The sequence below is a fragment of the Schistocerca piceifrons genome, unplaced genomic scaffold (genome assembly GCF_021461385.2).
Source record: "Schistocerca piceifrons isolate TAMUIC-IGC-003096 unplaced genomic scaffold, iqSchPice1.1 HiC_scaffold_573, whole genome shotgun sequence".
Classification (NCBI taxonomy): domain Eukaryota; kingdom Metazoa; phylum Arthropoda; class Insecta; order Orthoptera; family Acrididae; genus Schistocerca; species Schistocerca piceifrons.
In genome coordinates, this window is record NW_025728814.1 from 38,972 (window position 1) to 54,714 (window position 15,743).

Genomic DNA, 15,743 nt, shown 5'->3' on the forward strand with positions numbered 1-15,743 from the left:
ACGATTGTGACTCAGTGTTTGAAATCACGGTGCCCTCTTCATTTTTCACTCATGTTCCGCAGGCTGCAGGTGGCACTACCAGTTCATTATCAACACGCAATGCCGCCGCACCAGAGCGCGGGCAGCTGCCTGTGTAGTTAATCTCTATTCAAAAAGGGCAGTTGTTTGAGGTGCAATGGATGAGCAGCCAGTCGCAGCAGAACAGGAAGCTGTGTCGTGCACTGTTTCTACAAAAGCGAAGAACACTGACGCAGGTAGCGTGGCCGAGCGGTCTAAGGCGCTGGTTTAAGGCACCAGTCTCTTCGGAGGCGTGGGTTCGAATCCCACCGCTGCCAATTTTTACTTCTCGTTTTTGTTCCATTGCGGTGTGGTCTCGTGGGTAAGAAGGCAGCTCCTGTGACCGCCGTGGCGCGTAGGTAGCGTGGCCGAGCGGTCTAAGGCGCTGGTTTCAGGCACCAGTCTCTTCGGAGGCGTGGGTTCGAATCCCACCGCTGCCAGTGTTTTCTGTCTCGGAAGCCGTAGCACTGATTACCCGCGACGAAAACAGCACAGCAAGCCGTGAGCGTCTCTTTCTTAAATTGTCGTAGCAGCACAGTGCGTGGTGCAACGACAGGATTCACAAGCGCAGTTTGGTGTCACGATTGCTGGCGTCCGTCTCCACGAAATGTGTCCAGAGCACGACGTTCTATAAAGTGGAAACGCTAACTTTTGCCGTTGTCGTCAAGTAGATTGTGTATAGCCTGCTGTGTTCGCTGGAGGAGCCCTGGCGTCGTTATCCGGTGTGGTCTAGTGGCTAGGATACCTGGCTCTCACCCAGGAGGCCCGGGTTCGATTCCCGGTACCGGAAAAGCGCATTTTGTTGCTCCTCTTATGCGACTTGTCCCGACTTAGCTCGGCTGACGCTTGCAGAAAACTACGTTAAGTACGATTCGTGGTGACAAGTGACGGCGAGAGCGATGCGACATCTATCCACCTCTTATCGAGGCACCTACCTGTGGTCAACAGAGCTGGAGGACTGCAAGACATTGCCACGGGGGTTGAATGCAGCTAACCACACTGCTTAGTGTCCTAACAGCGCAGACACGTTCGTTTGCCAGTACACATGTAATGGAGACCGCGTCTGACACAGCTGTGGGGAGACACAGTGGTGTGTGGGCTGAGCTTTGCTGTGCATCGCCACTTGCAGTCGCGAGAACTGCTCTCGGCGGTGCTTCCGTGGCCGTGATCGTCTAGTGGTTAGGACATTGCGTTGTGGCCGCAATAACCCAGGTTCGAATCCTGGTCACGGCAAATTTTAAAGTTTTGCCTTGCTGTCGCTGCAGTGACGATTGTGACTCAGTGTTTGAAATCACGGTGCCCTCTTCATTTTTCACTCATGTTCCGCAGGCTGCAGGTGGCACTACCAGTTCATTATCAACACGCAATGCCGCCGCACCAGAGCGCGGGCAGCTGCCTGTGTAGTTAATCTCTATTCAAAAAGGGCAGTTGTTTGAGGTGCAATGGATGAGCAGCCAGTCGCAGCAGAACAGGAAGCTGTGTCGTGCACTGTTTCTACAAAAGCGAAGAACACTGACGCAGGTAGCGTGGCCGAGCGGTCTAAGGCGCTGGTTTAAGGCACCAGTCTCTTCGGAGGCGTGGGTTCGAATCCCACCGCTGCCAATTTTTACTTCTCGTTTTTGTTCCATTGCGGTGTGGTCTCGTGCGTAAGAAGGCAGCTCCTGTGACCGCCGTGGCGCGTAGGTAGCGTGGCCGAGCGGTCTAAGGCGCTGGTTTCAGGCACCAGTCTCTTCGGAGGCGTGGGTTCGAATCCCACCGCTGCCAGTGTTTTCTGTCTCGGAAGCCGTAGCACTGATTACCCGCGACGAAAACAGCACAGCAAGCCGTGAGCGTCTCTTTCTTAAATTGTCGTAGCAGCACAGTGCGTGGTGCAACGACAGGATTCACAAGCGCAGTTTGGTGTCACGATTGCTGGCGTCCGTCTCCACGAAATGTGTCCAGAGCACGACGTTCTATAAAGTGGAAACGCTAACTTTTGCCGTTGTCGTCAAGTAGATTGTGTATAGCCTGCTGTGTTCGCTGGAGGAGCCCTGGCGTCGTTATCCGGTGTGGTCTAGTGGCTAGGATACCTGGCTCTCACCCAGGAGGCCCGGGTTCGATTCCCGGTACCGGAAAAGCGCATTTTGTTGCTCCTCTTATGCGACTTGTCCCGACTTAGCTCGGCTGACGCTTGCAGAAAACTACGTTAAGTACGATTCGTGGTGACAAGTGACGGCGAGAGCGATGCGACATCTATCCACCTCTTATCGAGGCACCTACCTGTGGTCAACAGAGCTGGAGGACTGCAAGACATTGCCACGGGGGTTGAATGCAGCTAACCACACTGCTTAGTGTCCTAACAGCGCAGACACGTTCGTTTGCCAGTACACATGTAATGGAGACCGCGTCTGACACAGCTGTGGGGAGACACAGTGGTGTGTGGGCTGAGCTTTGCTGTGCATCGCTACTTGCAGTCGCGAGAACTGCTCTCGGCGGTGCTTCCGTGGCCGTGATCGTCTAGTGGTTAGGACATTGCGTTGTGGCCGCAATAACCCAGGTTCGAATCCTGGTCACGGCAAATTTTAAAGTTTTGCCTTGCTGTCGCTGCAGTGACGATTGTGACTCAGTGTTTGAAATCACGGTGCCCTCTTCATTTTTCACTCATGTTCCGCAGGCTGCAGGTGGCACTACCAGTTCATTATCAACACGCAATGCCGCCGCACCAGAGCGCGGGCAGCTGCCTGTGTAGTTAATCTCTATTCAAAAAGGGCAGTTGTTTGAGGTGCAATGGATGAGCAGCAAGTCGCAGCAGAACAGGAAGCTGTGTCGTGCACTGTTTCTACAAAAGCGAAGAACACTGACGCAGGTAGCGTGGCCGAGCGGTCTAAGGCGCTGGTTTAAGGCACCAGTCTCTTCGGAGGCGTGGGTTCGAATCCCACCGCTGCCAATTTTTACTTCTCGTTTTTGTTCCATTGCGGTGTGGTCTCGTGGGTAAGAAGGCAGCTCCTCTGACCGCCGTGGCGCGTAGGTAGCGTGGCCGAGCGGTCTAAGGCGCTGGTTTCAGGCACCAGTCTCTTCGGAGGCGTGGGTTCGAATCCCACCGCTGCCAGTGTTTTCTGTCTCGGAAGCCGTAGCACTGATTACCCGCGACGAAAACAGCACAGCAAGCCGTGAGCGTCTCTTTCTTAAATTGTCGTAGCAGCACAGTGCGTGGTGCAACGACAGGATTCACAAGCGCAGTTTGGTGTCACGATTGCTGGCGTCCGTCTCCACGAAATGTGTCCAGAGCACGACGTTCTATAAAGTGGAAACGCTAACTTTTGCCGTTGTCGTCAAGTAGATTGTGTATAGCCTGCTGTGTTCGCTGGAGGAGCCCTGGCGTCGTTATCCGGTGTGGTCTAGTGGCTAGGATACCTGGCTCTCACCCAGGAGGCCCGGGTTCGATTCCCGGTACCGGAAAAGCGCATTTTGTTGCTCCTCTTATGCGACTTGTCCCGACTTAGCTCGGCTGACGCTCCGCTGACGCTTGCAGAAAACTACGTTAAGTACGATTCGTGGTGACAAGTGACGGCGAGAGCGATGCGACATCTATCCACCTCTTATCGAGGCACCTACCTGTGGTCAACAGAGCTGGAGGACTGCAAGACATTGCCACGGGGGTTGAATGCAGCTAACCACACTGCTTAGTGTCCTAACAGCGCAGACACGTTCGTTTGCCAGTACACATGTAATGGAGACCGCGTCTGACACAGCTGTGGGGAGACACAGTGGTGTGTGGGCTGAGCTTTGCTGTGCATCGCCACTTGCAGTCGCGAGAACTGCTCTCGGCGGTGCTTCCGTGGCCGTGATCGTCTAGTGGTTAGGACATTGCGTTGTGGCCGCAATAACCCAGGGTCACGGCAAATTTTAAAGTTTTGCCTTGCTGTCGCTGCAGTGACGATTGTGACTCAGTGTTTGAAATCACGGTGCCCTCTTCATTTTTCACTCATGTTCCGCAGGCTGCAGGTGGCACTACCAGTTCATTATCAACACGCAATGCCGCCGCACCAGAGCGCGGGCAGCTGCCTGTGTAGTTAATCTCTATTCAAAAAGGGCAGTTGTTTGAGGTGCAATGGATGAGCAGCAAGTCGCAGCAGAACAGGAAGCTGTGTCGTGCACTGTTTCTACAAAAGCGAAGAACACTGACGCAGGTAGCGTGGCCGAGCGGTCTAAGGCGCTGGTTTAAGGCACCAGTCTCTTCGGAGGCGTGGGTTCGAATCCCACCGCTGCCAATTTTTACTTCTCGTTTTTGTTCCATTGCGGTGTGGTCTCGTGGGTAAGAAGGCAGCTCCTCTGACCGCCGTGGCGCGTAGGTAGCGTGGCCGAGCGGTCTAAGGCGCTGGTTTCAGGCACCAGTCTCTTCGGAGGCGTGGGTTCGAATCCCACCGCTGCCAGTGTTTTCTGTCTCGGAAGCCGTAGCACTGATTACCCGCGACGAAAACAGCACAGCAAGCCGTGAGCGTCTCTTTCTTAAATTGTCGTAGCAGCACAGTGCGTGGTGCAACGACAGGATTCACAAGCGCAGTTTGGTGTCACGATTGCTGGCGTCCGTCTCCACGAAATGTGTCCAGAGCACGACGTTCTATAAAGTGGAAACGCTAACTTTTGCCGTTGTCGTCAAGTAGATTGTGTATAGCCTGCTGTGTTCGCTGGAGGAGCCCTGGCGTCGTTATCCGGTGTGGTCTAGTGGCTAGGATACCTGGCTCTCACCCAGGAGGCCCGGGTTCGATTCCCGGTACCGGAAAAGCGCATTTTGTTGCTCCTCTTATGCGACTTGTCCCGACTTAGCTCGGCTGACGCTCCGCTGACGCTTGCAGAAAAGTACGTTAAGTACGATTCGTGGTGACAAGTGACGGCGAGAGCGATGCGACATCTATCCACCTCTTATCGAGGCACCTACCTGTGGTCAACAGAGCTGGAGGACTGCAAGACATTGCCACGGGGGTTGAATGCAGCTAACCACACTGCTTAGTGTCCTAACAGCGCAGACACGTTCGTTTGCCAGTACACATGTAATGGAGACCGCGTCTGACACAGCTGTGGGGAGACACAGTGGTGTGTGGGCTGAGCTTTGCTGTGCATCGCCACTTGCAGTCGCGAGAACTGCTCTCGGCGGTGCTTCCGTGGCCGTGATCGTCTAGTGGTTAGGACATTGCGTTGTGGCCGCAATAACCCAGGTTCGAATCCTGGTCACGGCAAATTTTAAAGTTTTGCCTTGCTGTCGCTGCAGTGACGATTGTGACTCAGTGTTTGAAATCACGGTGCCCTCTTCATTTTTCACTCATGTTCCGCAGGCTGCAGGTGGCACTACCAGTTCATTATCAACACGCAATGCCGCCGCACCAGAGCGCGGGCAGCTGCCTGTGTAGTTAATCTCTATTCAAAAAGGGCAGTTGTTTGAGGTGCAATGGATGAGCAGCCAGTCGCAGCAGAACAGGAAGCTGTGTCGTGCACTGTTTCTACAAAAGCGAAGAACACTGACGCAGGTAGCGTGGCCGAGCGGTCTAAGGCGCTGGTTTAAGGCACCAGTCTCTTCGGAGGCGTGGGTTCGAATCCCACCGCTGCCAATTTTTACTTCTCGTTTTTGTTCCATTGCGGTGTGGTCTCGTGGGTAAGAAGGCAGCTCCTGTGACCGCCGTGGCGCGTAGGTAGCGTGGCCGAGCGGTCTAAGGCGCTGGTTTCAGGCACCAGTCTCTTCGGAGGCGTGGGTTCGAATCCCACCGCTGCCAGTGTTTTCTGTCTCGGAAGCCGTAGCACTGATTACCCGCGACGAAAACAGCACAGCAAGCCGTGAGCGTCTCTTTCTTAAATTGTCGTAGCAGCACAGTGCGTGGTGCAACGACAGGATTCACAAGCGCAGTTTGGTGTCACGATTGCTGGCGTCCGTCTCCACGAAATGTGTCCAGAGCACGACGTTCTATAAAGTGGAAACGCTAACTTTTGCCGTTGTCGTCAAGTAGATTGTGTATAGCCTGCTGTGTTCGCTGGAGGAGCCCTGGCGTCGTTATCCGGTGTGGTCTAGTGGCTAGGATACCTGGCTCTCACCCAGGAGGCCCGGGTTCGATTCCCGGTACCGGAAAAGCGCATTTTGTTGCTCCTCTTATGCGACTTGTCCCGACTTAGCTCGGCTGACGCTCCGCTGACGCTTGCAGAAAACTACGTTAAGTACGATTCGTGGTGACAAGTGACGGCGAGAGCGATGCGACATCTATCCACCTCTTATCGAGGCACCTACCTGTGGTCAACAGAGCTGGAGGACTGCAAGACATTGCCACGGGGGTTGAATGCAGCTAACCACACTGCTTAGTGTCCTAACAGCGCAGACACGTTCGTTTGCCAGTACACATGTAATGGAGACCGCGTCTGACACAGCTGTGGGGAGACACAGTGGTGTGTGGGCTGAGCTTTGCTGTGCATCGCCACTTGCAGTCGCGAGAACTGCTCTCGGCGGTGCTTCCGTGGCCGTGATCGTCTAGTGGTTAGGACATTGCGTTGTGGCCGCAATAACCCAGGTTCGAATCCTGGTCACGGCAAATTTTAAAGTTTTGCCTTGCTGTCGCTGCAGTGACGATTGTGACTCAGTGTTTGAAATCACGGTGCCCTCTTCATTTTTCACTCATGTTCCGCAGGCTGCAGGTGGCACTACCAGTTCATTATCAACACGCAATGCCGCCGCACCAGAGCGCGGGCAGCTGCCTGTGTAGTTAATCTCTATTCAAAAAGGGCAGTTGTTTGAGGTGCAATGGATGAGCAGCCAGTCGCAGCAGAACAGGAAGCTGTGTCGTGCACTGTTTCTACAAAAGCGAAGAACACTGACGCAGGTAGCGTGGCCGAGCGGTCTAAGGCGCTGGTTTAAGGCACCAGTCTCTTCGGAGGCGTGGGTTCGAATCCCACCGCTGCCAATTTTTACTTCTCGTTTTTGTTCCATTGCGGTGTGGTCTCGTGGGTAAGAAGGCAGCTCCTGTGACCGCCGTGGCGCGTAGGTAGCGTGGCCGAGCGGTCTAAGGCGCTGGTTTCAGGCACCAGTCTCTTCGGAGGCGTGGGTTCGAATCCCACCGCTGCCAGTGTTTTCTGTCTCGGAAGCCGTAGCACTGATTACCCGCGACGAAAACAGCACAGCAAGCCGTGAGCGTCTCTTTCTTAAATTGTCGTAGCAGCACAGTGCGTGGTGCAACGACAGGATTCACAAGCGCAGTTTGGTGTCACGATTGCTGGCGTCCGTCTCCACGAAATGTGTCCAGAGCACGACGTTCTATAAAGTGGAAACGCTAACTTTTGCCGTTGTCGTCAAGTAGATTGTGTATAGCCTGCTGTGTTCGCTGGAGGAGCCCTGGCGTCGTTATCCGGTGTGGTCTAGTGGCTAGGATACCTGGCTCTCACCCAGGAGGCCCGGGTTCGATTCCCGGTACCGGAAAAGCGCATTTTGTTGCTCCTCTTATGCGACTTGTCCCGACTTAGCTCGGCTGACGCTTGCAGAAAACTACGTTAAGTACGATTCGTGGTGACAAGTGACGGCGAGAGCGATGCGACATCTATCCACCTCTTATCGAGGCACCTACCTGTGGTCAACAGAGCTGGAGGACTGCAAGACATTGCCACGGGGGTTGAATGCAGCTAACCACACTGCTTAGTGTCCTAACAGCGCAGACACGTTCGTTTGCCAGTACACATGTAATGGAGACCGCGTCTGACACAGCTGTGGGGAGACACAGTGGTGTGTGGGCTGAGCTTTGCTGTGCATCGCCACTTGCAGTCGCGAGAACTGCTCTCGGCGGTGCTTCCGTGGCCGTGATCGTCTAGTGGTTAGGACATTGCGTTGTGGCCGCAATAACCCAGGTTCGAATCCTGGTCACGGCAAATTTTAAAGTTTTGCCTTGCTGTCGCTGCAGTGACGATTGTGACTCAGTGTTTGAAATCACGGTGCCCTCTTCATTTTTCACTCATGTTCCGCAGGCTGCAGGTGGCACTACCAGTTCATTATCAACACGCAATGCCGCCGCACCAGAGCGCGGGCAGCTGCCTGTGTAGTTAATCTCTATTCAAAAAGGGCAGTTGTTTGAGGTGCAATGGATGAGCAGCCAGTCGCAGCAGAACAGGAAGCTGTGTCGTGCACTGTTTCTACAAAAGCGAAGAACACTGACGCAGGTAGCGTGGCCGAGCGGTCTAAGGCGCTGGTTTAAGGCACCAGTCTCTTCGGAGGCGTGGGTTCGAATCCCACCGCTGCCAATTTTTACTTCTCGTTTTTGTTCCATTGCGGTGTGGTCTCGTGGGTAAGAAGGCAGCTCCTGTGACCGCCGTGGCGCGTAGGTAGCGTGGCCGAGCGGTCTAAGGCGCTGGTTTCAGGCACCAGTCTCTTCGGAGGCGTGGGTTCGAATCCCACCGCTGCCAGTGTTTTCTGTCTCGGAAGCCGTAGCACTGATTACCCGCGACGAAAACAGCACAGCAAGCCGTGAGCGTCTCTTTCTTAAATTGTCGTAGCAGCACAGTGCGTGGTGCAACGACAGGATTCACAAGCGCAGTTTGGTGTCACGATTGCTGGCGTCCGTCTCCACGAAATGTGTCCAGAGCACGACGTTCTATAAAGTGGAAACGCTAACTTTTGCCGTTGTCGTCAAGTAGATTGTGTATAGCCTGCTGTGTTCGCTGGAGGAGCCCTGGCGTCGTTATCCGGTGTGGTCTAGTGGCTAGGATACCTGGCTCTCACCCAGGAGGCCCGGGTTCGATTCCCGGTACCGGAAAAGCGCATTTTGTTGCTCCTCTTATGCGACTTGTCCCGACTTAGCTCGGCTGACGCTTGCAGAAAACTACGTTAAGTACGATTCGTGGTGACAAGTGACGGCGAGAGCGATGCGACATCTATCCACCTCTTATCGAGGCACCTACCTGTGGTCAACAGAGCTGGAGGACTGCAAGACATTGCCACGGGGGTTGAATGCAGCTAACCACACTGCTTAGTGTCCTAACAGCGCAGACACGTTCGTTTGCCAGTACACATGTAATGGAGACCGCGTCTGACACAGCTGTGGGGAGACACAGTGGTGTGTGGGCTGAGCTTTGCTGTGCATCGCCACTTGCAGTCGCGAGAACTGCTCTCGGCGGTGCTTCCGTGGCCGTGATCGTCTAGTGGTTAGGACATTGCGTTGTGGCCGCAATAACCCAGGTTCGAATCCTGGTCACGGCAAATTTTAAAGTTTTGCCTTGCTGTCGCTGCAGTGACGATTGTGACTCAGTGTTTGAAATCACGGTGCCCTCTTCATTTTTCACTCATGTTCCGCAGGCTGCAGGTGGCACTACCAGTTCATTATCAACACGCAATGCCGCCGCACCAGAGCGCGGGCAGCTGCCTGTGTAGTTAATCTCTATTCAAAAAGGGCAGTTGTTTGAGGTGCAATGGATGAGCAGCCAGTCGCAGCAGAACAGGAAGCTGTGTCGTGCACTGTTTCTACAAAAGCGAAGAACACTGACGCAGGTAGCGTGGCCGAGCGGTCTAAGGCGCTGGTTTCAGGCACCAGTCTCTTCGGAGGCGTGGGTTCGAATCCCACCGCTGCCAGTGTTTTCTGTCTCGGAAGCCGTAGCACTGATTACCCGCGACGAAAACAGCACAGCAAGCCGTGAGCGTCTCTTTCTTAAATTGTCGTAGCAGCACAGTGCGTGGTGCAACGACAGGATTCACAAGCGCAGTTTGGTGTCACGATTGCTGGCGTCCGTCTCCACGAAATGTGTCCAGAGCACGACGTTCTATAAAGTGGAAACGCTAACTTTTGCCGTTGTCGTCAAGTAGATTGTGTATAGCCTGCTGTGTTCGCTGGAGGAGCCCTGGCGTCGTTATCCGGTGTGGTCTAGTGGCTAGGATACCTGGCTCTCACCCAGGAGGCCCGGGTTCGATTCCCGGTACCGGAAAAGCGCATTTTGTTGCTCCTCTTATGCGACTTGTCCCGACTTAGCTCGGCTGACGCTTGCAGAAAACTACGTTAAGTACGATTCGTGGTGACAAGTGACGGCGAGAGCGATGCGACATCTATCCACCTCTTATCGAGGCACCTACCTGTGGTCAACAGAGCTGGAGGACTGCAAGACATTGCCACGGGGGTTGAATGCAGCTAACCACACTGCTTAGTGTCCTAACAGCGCAGACACGTTCGTTTGCCAGTACACATGTAATGGAGACCGCGTCTGACACAGCTGTGGGGAGACACAGTGGTGTGTGGGCTGAGCTTTGCTGTGCATCGCCACTTGCAGTCGCGAGAACTGCTCTCGGCGGTGCTTCCGTGGCCGTGATCGTCTAGTGGTTAGGACATTGCGTTGTGGCCGCAATAACCCAGGTTCGAATCCTGGTCACGGCAAATTTTAAAGTTTTGCCTTGCTGTCGCTGCAGTGACGATTGTGACTCAGTGTTTGAAATCACGGTGCCCTCTTCATTTTTCACTCATGTTCCGCAGGCTGCAGGTGGCACTACCAGTTCATTATCAACACGCAATGCCGCCGCACCAGAGCGCGGGCAGCTGCCTGTGTAGTTAATCTCTATTCAAAAAGGGCAGTTGTTTGAGGTGCAATGGATGAGCAGCCAGTCGCAGCAGAACAGGAAGCTGTGTCGTGCACTGTTTCTACAAAAGCGAAGAACACTGACGCAGGTAGCGTGGCCGAGCGGTCTAAGGCGCTGGTTTAAGGCACCAGTCTCTTCGGAGGCGTGGGTTCGAATCCCACCGCTGCCAATTTTTACTTCTCGTTTTTGTTCCATTGCGGTGTGGTCTCGTGGGTAAGAAGGCAGCTCCTGTGACCGCCGTGGCGCGTAGGTAGCGTGGCCGAGCGGTCTAAGGCGCTGGTTTCAGGCACCAGTCTCTTCGGAGTCGTGGGCCCGAACACATCGCGCGCTCGCTCCGGCGTGTCGGGCGGTGTTTACGTGTGCTTCGCGGTCGGCGGCGGTTCATCGCGGTGACTGTTTCTTCGCTGCACTAGTCAGCTGAACTGTAAGTTAACATGGATTCCGAAGACCGAGAAAATAATATCCAATGCGAGTTTGATAGAAACGTAACCCGACCGTCTGCTTTTGAAATTCATTCGTGGATGAAAAATGACTTGAAAATTCCTGAAAGTGATGTGTTAGGCTTGCAATTAGACGCGTTCCTGAACTCTTTGTTTGTAAAATTGAAATGTCCGGAATTGTGCGACGCCCTTGTCAGTGAAAACGGTGGCGTACGTAAATTCAAACACTCTGATGGGACAATTAGCAATGTGACTCTGTCGAATGCTGGATTTGGTATTCGAAATGTTCGGGTATTCAATCTGCCGTTTGAGACTAGGAATGAGACAATAGCTCGTAGCCTTATGCCTTATGGCACAGTTTTGTCGATTACGAAGGAAAAGTGGTCGTCCGCTTACATATATCAGGTTGAGAACGGTATCCGTAGTGTCAAGATGATTGTGAGGAAGCACGTTCCCTCGTTTTTGGTTATGGCCGGCCACCGAGCTTTTATTTCGTATAGTGGTCAGCCGCAAACGTGTTCCTATTGCAATGCCACCGACCATTTTCGGCAAAATTGTCCTCGGCGTAGGCGCCCTGTGCAGCTACCGCCCCGTGGGCAAGATGACGACGCGTCGTACGCGGCCGTGTTGTTAGGTGTTCCCCGTTCACCGGCACGTTCCGCAGAAACGGCAACGCCTTTAGTTGATGCGGTCGCGATGGATGTCGATGCCACTGCAACCGGACTTGATTCTGTTCAAAACATGTCCGTTTCTTCTCAGTCAGTTCCCGTAGCTACCGTATTGCTTCCGCCTCCGGCTGGGCCAGTAGTTCCGGAGCGGACCGGATCAGAACCCGTTCAGGTGGTTACCCCCCCTGTTGCTGTTGTGGATTCGTCACCTTCTACCTCCGTGCTTCAGGGTGTTCCGGACGCGGCTCCTGCCTCACAGGAACCAAAGCCAAGGCGTGAAAGTGTTTCGGAGAGGCGTGGCAATACTGACCGCTTCCGCAGTGCCAGTAGTTCGCGGATTTTAGACACACGGTCTTTTTCTCGCGGAGAACGCAGCCCGTCTCCGGAATGGAAGCAGGTTCCCCGTCCGAAGTCAAAACAAAAACAAAAATCTGTGCAAAAGCCGGCGCACAAGCCCTTGCCCCGCCCCGTAGTCGAATCACGGCCGTCGGTTGCGACGGGGCGTCGTCCACAGCGTCCTGTGGCGAGCAGTCAGCCGGCGCCTACGACAAGTGTGTCGGCAGACAGGCGGGAACAGGTTGTCCAGCAGTTAAAGGAAATGTTGCACCACTCTGATGTAAATCTAGCAATGGACACTACGACGTCTCAGGCAACGAACCCGGCACAACTTTCGGTTAAGCGTAAGGCGGAAGACACCCCCCAGCGTCGCACGCGTCCCCCTTCACAGGTTTCCGCGTCCGCACCTCCCACACAAGAACCGCCTACTTCAGCTGCACCGTTTGAACGTTGTGACTGGGCGGACGATATGGAGGAGGAGGGTGGGTCCACTCCTGTCGTCTAATTTGTTTTCTTTGTTTTTCCCTGTTGTTTATGGTAGCAAGCCCTCCATCAGTTGTGGCTACTATTAATCTTAATAAGTTGGAGTCGCCTGTGAAGTTTGCAAGTTTTGTGGGTTTTATAAATTACATTGCTGCTGATGTAGTGTTTTTGCAGGAGGTTGTGATAGATATACTTCACTCCATTCCGGGCTATCAAGTGCTCTTGAACTTTGATATCGAGTGTAATTGTGGTACTGCCATTTTAATTCGTGTTGGTCATGATTATAGTAATGTCGCTACAATTCCTAACGGTCGTGGTGTAGCCTGCACGATCAACAACGTACGATATATTAACGTGTACGCCCCTTCTGGTGCCGACGGGCAGCCACGTCGCCGTGTGTTTTATAGCAGTGACATTTGTCACCTTTTACAGGGCCCCCACCTGCCCGTAGTCATGGGCGGCGATTTTAATTGCGTGCTGGACGATAGAGATCAGGAGCCACGGCCTTATAAATGCCTAGAATTACAGACGCTCGTTACTGAGATGAATTTAATTGACTCGTGGTGTTATTTACACCCGCGGGACGTGGGCTTTACTTTCTTTTATCCCACGGGAAGGAGTCGGCTCGATAGGATTTATGTTTCTCGTGATAAACAGCACTGTCTTACGGACTCCTCTGTTCACCCCGTGATTTTTTCCGATCATTGTGCGTATGTCTGCCGCTTTCATTCTCTATTGGCGGGTAAACCCCGCGCCAGTCGATTATGGAAGTTTAATGTGCGACATCTCTCACACCCACATTTTGCGCCGGTTATCGTGCGTGTGTGGCAGAGGGTGCTAAAATATCGCGGTCTATATGCCTCCACTTTGTCTTGGTGGGTCGAATTTGTTAAGCCGGCATTACGCAAGGCCATCCTGGAGTTCGGTCAGGATGTTGCTCACTGGGAGCGTTCTACATTGCACTTTTACGAGAGCTGTTTAAATGATGCCATCCACCTGCACACAACTAATCCCGCTCTTCGGATGGCGACAATTCGGCGTATCAAACTCCGTCTTCTGGATTTGAAAAGGGAATCGTTACGCGGATCTGTCGTACGGAGCCGAGCCCCCGGGGCGCTTGCTGATGAAGCGCCTTCCGTGTTTCATCAGCTGCGCGAACGCCGGCGCGCGAAGCGACGTTACGTCACAGAGCTGGAATCAGCTGACGGTGCGCGGCTTAATAGCCAGGCGGCAATTCTTGCCGAGGCCCACCGTCACTTCATCGAACTTTTCAGTGAGAAATACACTGATACTGCCGCGATTTCAGAGCTTCTCCACGACGTTCCGTACGTCTTATCCGTAGCGGATCGCCGTCGCCTCACAGAAAACTTTACTGTGGACGAAGTGAGTGATGTCCTAAAACTGTGTTCCCAGAATAAATCACCGGGCGCTGATGGGTTGCCACCGGAATTTTATTTGCATTTTTGGCACTTGTTTGGCTCGGCCCTGACTGATGTTTTTAATGAAATTTTAAATGGTGTGGATGTTCCTGCGTCCTTCCTGGAAGGGATTGTGGTCTTGGCTCCTAAGGTTCCAGTCGCCAGGAAACTGTGCAATCTTAGACCCATCACCCTTCTTAATGGTGACTACAAACTCTTCACCAAATGTGTCTCCTCACGCATGAAGCTGGTCATGAAAAAACTGATTAGTCCCTTTCAATACTGTGCAGTGCCTCAACGCACTCTCTATGGTGCTGTGTCCACATACCGAGATGCCATTGCCTATGCTTCGACGAATAGGATTCCTTTTGGCATTTTATCCATCGATTTTGCAATGGCTTTTGACAGAGTTAGCCACCTATATCTCCGGCGAGTGCTCCAGAAGTTTGGTTTCGGTGTAAAGTATATAACTATGATTTTTAACCTTTTCAAAAATTCCACCTCACGGATTAGTATCAATGGATTTTTGTCGGAACCTGTTCCGCTCTGCTGTTCAGTCAAACAAGGGTGCCCTCTGTCAATGGCGCTTTACGCAATCTCCTTAGATCCTTTGTTGCGTAAGTTGCACAGTGTTTGTAGGGGAATCCGTATTGGGGATGAGAAGCACGTTTGTCGCGCCTATGCTGACGACCTTGGCCTCTTGGTGTCCTCGGCTACCGATTTTGATACAATACGCGCTGTTCTTACACAGTATGAACGTGCATCCGGTGCGAGCATCAATACCCGTAAGACGGTTTTTCTGCCTATTTATGCAGCGACACGTGGCTTCAAACGCCCATGGTTTACAGTGAAGCAGGAACACAAGATTTTGGGTGTTCGCTTTCAAGCCAATCTGTTACAGACTGCGTCCTACAACTGGCGTATTGTCTTAAATGGCATACGTGCTATGGCTAGCCTGTCCGCTACTCGCACCCTTGCATTAACACAGCGGGTGATTTTAATAAATGTTTTCTTGCTCAGCAAAGCCTGGTACCTCGCACAATTATTTCAGGTACCCAAGAATTTGGGCAGAGCCATAACACAGGCAGTCTATTGGCTACTGTGGCGGGGACATATTTTCAAGGTGTCTTACGAAACATGTACTTTACCGCGCGAACAGGGTGGGCTCGGGCTCATTCATTTTGCTATGAAAGCCGCAGCGTTGCTCCTTCATCGGACGAGCGTCACTATTGAACAGGATCCGTCGAGCCCCACAGCTGTTCTGTTCGCTATTCATCGTCCACTTTCTGACGTAGCACCTCTAGACCCGACTACAATACCGTTTCAGCTGCGTTATGTTCGAGAATACTACATTCAAAAAAGTTATCTCGCCGCCGACGTACTCGACCCTCGCACACGGACTGTGAAACGTGTCTACCAGGGACTAAGAGGACGGCCAGTCGGTAATAAGATGGAGGCGCGCTACCCGCGATCTGCGTGGAGGACGGTGTGGGCTCATGTTCACGCTCCCTTCCTGTCAGCGGACGTCAGCAGCTTTTGGTACCAAGTGGTTAACCGAATTCTGCCCACCAACGAAAAGCTGCGCCGCATTCACTTATCTCCATCGAGCTTGTGTGAAGACTGTCGCCAAGACGACACCTTAGAACATCGTTTCGTGTGCCTGAGGTCACAGTCGGCTTGGAACATTGCCGTCAGGATGCTCGCACTTATCAATCGGACCAGCGCTGCCGCCTTTTCTGCGGACACGGCATTGATCCCGGACTTCAACCCATATCCGCAT

At 53.2% G+C, this 15,743-nt stretch overlaps 31 non-coding genes across 31 annotated transcripts; all 31 read left to right on the forward strand.

Annotated features, from left to right (window-relative positions):
- The first annotated feature begins 253 nt into the window (after positions 1–253).
- On the forward strand, positions 254–335 carry Trnal-aag. The gene has a single exon. It is a non-coding gene; the product is annotated as a tRNA-Leu (tRNA).
- Positions 336–415: 80 nt separating this feature from the next.
- Trnal-cag lies at positions 416–497 on the forward strand. Its single transcript has one exon. It is a non-coding gene; the product is annotated as a tRNA-Leu (tRNA).
- A 278-nt stretch (positions 498–775) lies between these two features.
- Trnae-cuc lies at positions 776–847 on the forward strand. The gene has a single exon. It is a non-coding gene; the product is annotated as a tRNA-Glu (tRNA).
- A 371-nt stretch (positions 848–1,218) lies between these two features.
- Positions 1,219–1,290, forward strand: Trnah-gug. The gene has a single exon. It is a non-coding gene; the product is annotated as a tRNA-His (tRNA).
- A 287-nt stretch (positions 1,291–1,577) lies between these two features.
- Positions 1,578–1,659, forward strand: Trnal-aag. The gene has a single exon. It is a non-coding gene; the product is annotated as a tRNA-Leu (tRNA).
- Positions 1,660–1,739: 80 nt separating this feature from the next.
- On the forward strand, positions 1,740–1,821 carry Trnal-cag. Its single transcript has one exon. It is a non-coding gene; the product is annotated as a tRNA-Leu (tRNA).
- A 278-nt stretch (positions 1,822–2,099) lies between these two features.
- Trnae-cuc lies at positions 2,100–2,171 on the forward strand. Its single transcript has one exon. It is a non-coding gene; the product is annotated as a tRNA-Glu (tRNA).
- Positions 2,172–2,542: 371 nt separating this feature from the next.
- Trnah-gug lies at positions 2,543–2,614 on the forward strand. Its single transcript has one exon. It is a non-coding gene; the product is annotated as a tRNA-His (tRNA).
- Positions 2,615–2,901: 287 nt separating this feature from the next.
- Positions 2,902–2,983, forward strand: Trnal-aag. The gene has a single exon. It is a non-coding gene; the product is annotated as a tRNA-Leu (tRNA).
- An 80-nt stretch (positions 2,984–3,063) lies between these two features.
- On the forward strand, positions 3,064–3,145 carry Trnal-cag. Its single transcript has one exon. It is a non-coding gene; the product is annotated as a tRNA-Leu (tRNA).
- A 278-nt stretch (positions 3,146–3,423) lies between these two features.
- On the forward strand, positions 3,424–3,495 carry Trnae-cuc. Its single transcript has one exon. It is a non-coding gene; the product is annotated as a tRNA-Glu (tRNA).
- A 730-nt stretch (positions 3,496–4,225) lies between these two features.
- Positions 4,226–4,307, forward strand: Trnal-aag. Its single transcript has one exon. It is a non-coding gene; the product is annotated as a tRNA-Leu (tRNA).
- An 80-nt stretch (positions 4,308–4,387) lies between these two features.
- On the forward strand, positions 4,388–4,469 carry Trnal-cag. Its single transcript has one exon. It is a non-coding gene; the product is annotated as a tRNA-Leu (tRNA).
- A 278-nt stretch (positions 4,470–4,747) lies between these two features.
- On the forward strand, positions 4,748–4,819 carry Trnae-cuc. Its single transcript has one exon. It is a non-coding gene; the product is annotated as a tRNA-Glu (tRNA).
- A 382-nt stretch (positions 4,820–5,201) lies between these two features.
- On the forward strand, positions 5,202–5,273 carry Trnah-gug. Its single transcript has one exon. It is a non-coding gene; the product is annotated as a tRNA-His (tRNA).
- A 287-nt stretch (positions 5,274–5,560) lies between these two features.
- On the forward strand, positions 5,561–5,642 carry Trnal-aag. The gene has a single exon. It is a non-coding gene; the product is annotated as a tRNA-Leu (tRNA).
- Positions 5,643–5,722: 80 nt separating this feature from the next.
- Trnal-cag lies at positions 5,723–5,804 on the forward strand. The gene has a single exon. It is a non-coding gene; the product is annotated as a tRNA-Leu (tRNA).
- A 278-nt stretch (positions 5,805–6,082) lies between these two features.
- Trnae-cuc lies at positions 6,083–6,154 on the forward strand. The gene has a single exon. It is a non-coding gene; the product is annotated as a tRNA-Glu (tRNA).
- Positions 6,155–6,536: 382 nt separating this feature from the next.
- Positions 6,537–6,608, forward strand: Trnah-gug. Its single transcript has one exon. It is a non-coding gene; the product is annotated as a tRNA-His (tRNA).
- A 287-nt stretch (positions 6,609–6,895) lies between these two features.
- Positions 6,896–6,977, forward strand: Trnal-aag. Its single transcript has one exon. It is a non-coding gene; the product is annotated as a tRNA-Leu (tRNA).
- Positions 6,978–7,057: 80 nt separating this feature from the next.
- Positions 7,058–7,139, forward strand: Trnal-cag. The gene has a single exon. It is a non-coding gene; the product is annotated as a tRNA-Leu (tRNA).
- A 278-nt stretch (positions 7,140–7,417) lies between these two features.
- Positions 7,418–7,489, forward strand: Trnae-cuc. Its single transcript has one exon. It is a non-coding gene; the product is annotated as a tRNA-Glu (tRNA).
- Positions 7,490–7,860: 371 nt separating this feature from the next.
- Positions 7,861–7,932, forward strand: Trnah-gug. The gene has a single exon. It is a non-coding gene; the product is annotated as a tRNA-His (tRNA).
- A 287-nt stretch (positions 7,933–8,219) lies between these two features.
- Trnal-aag lies at positions 8,220–8,301 on the forward strand. Its single transcript has one exon. It is a non-coding gene; the product is annotated as a tRNA-Leu (tRNA).
- An 80-nt stretch (positions 8,302–8,381) lies between these two features.
- On the forward strand, positions 8,382–8,463 carry Trnal-cag. The gene has a single exon. It is a non-coding gene; the product is annotated as a tRNA-Leu (tRNA).
- Positions 8,464–8,741: 278 nt separating this feature from the next.
- Trnae-cuc lies at positions 8,742–8,813 on the forward strand. Its single transcript has one exon. It is a non-coding gene; the product is annotated as a tRNA-Glu (tRNA).
- A 371-nt stretch (positions 8,814–9,184) lies between these two features.
- Positions 9,185–9,256, forward strand: Trnah-gug. Its single transcript has one exon. It is a non-coding gene; the product is annotated as a tRNA-His (tRNA).
- Positions 9,257–9,543: 287 nt separating this feature from the next.
- Positions 9,544–9,625, forward strand: Trnal-cag. The gene has a single exon. It is a non-coding gene; the product is annotated as a tRNA-Leu (tRNA).
- Positions 9,626–9,903: 278 nt separating this feature from the next.
- On the forward strand, positions 9,904–9,975 carry Trnae-cuc. The gene has a single exon. It is a non-coding gene; the product is annotated as a tRNA-Glu (tRNA).
- A 371-nt stretch (positions 9,976–10,346) lies between these two features.
- Positions 10,347–10,418, forward strand: Trnah-gug. Its single transcript has one exon. It is a non-coding gene; the product is annotated as a tRNA-His (tRNA).
- Positions 10,419–10,705: 287 nt separating this feature from the next.
- Positions 10,706–10,787, forward strand: Trnal-aag. Its single transcript has one exon. It is a non-coding gene; the product is annotated as a tRNA-Leu (tRNA).
- Positions 10,788–15,743: the final 4,956 nt, after the last annotated feature.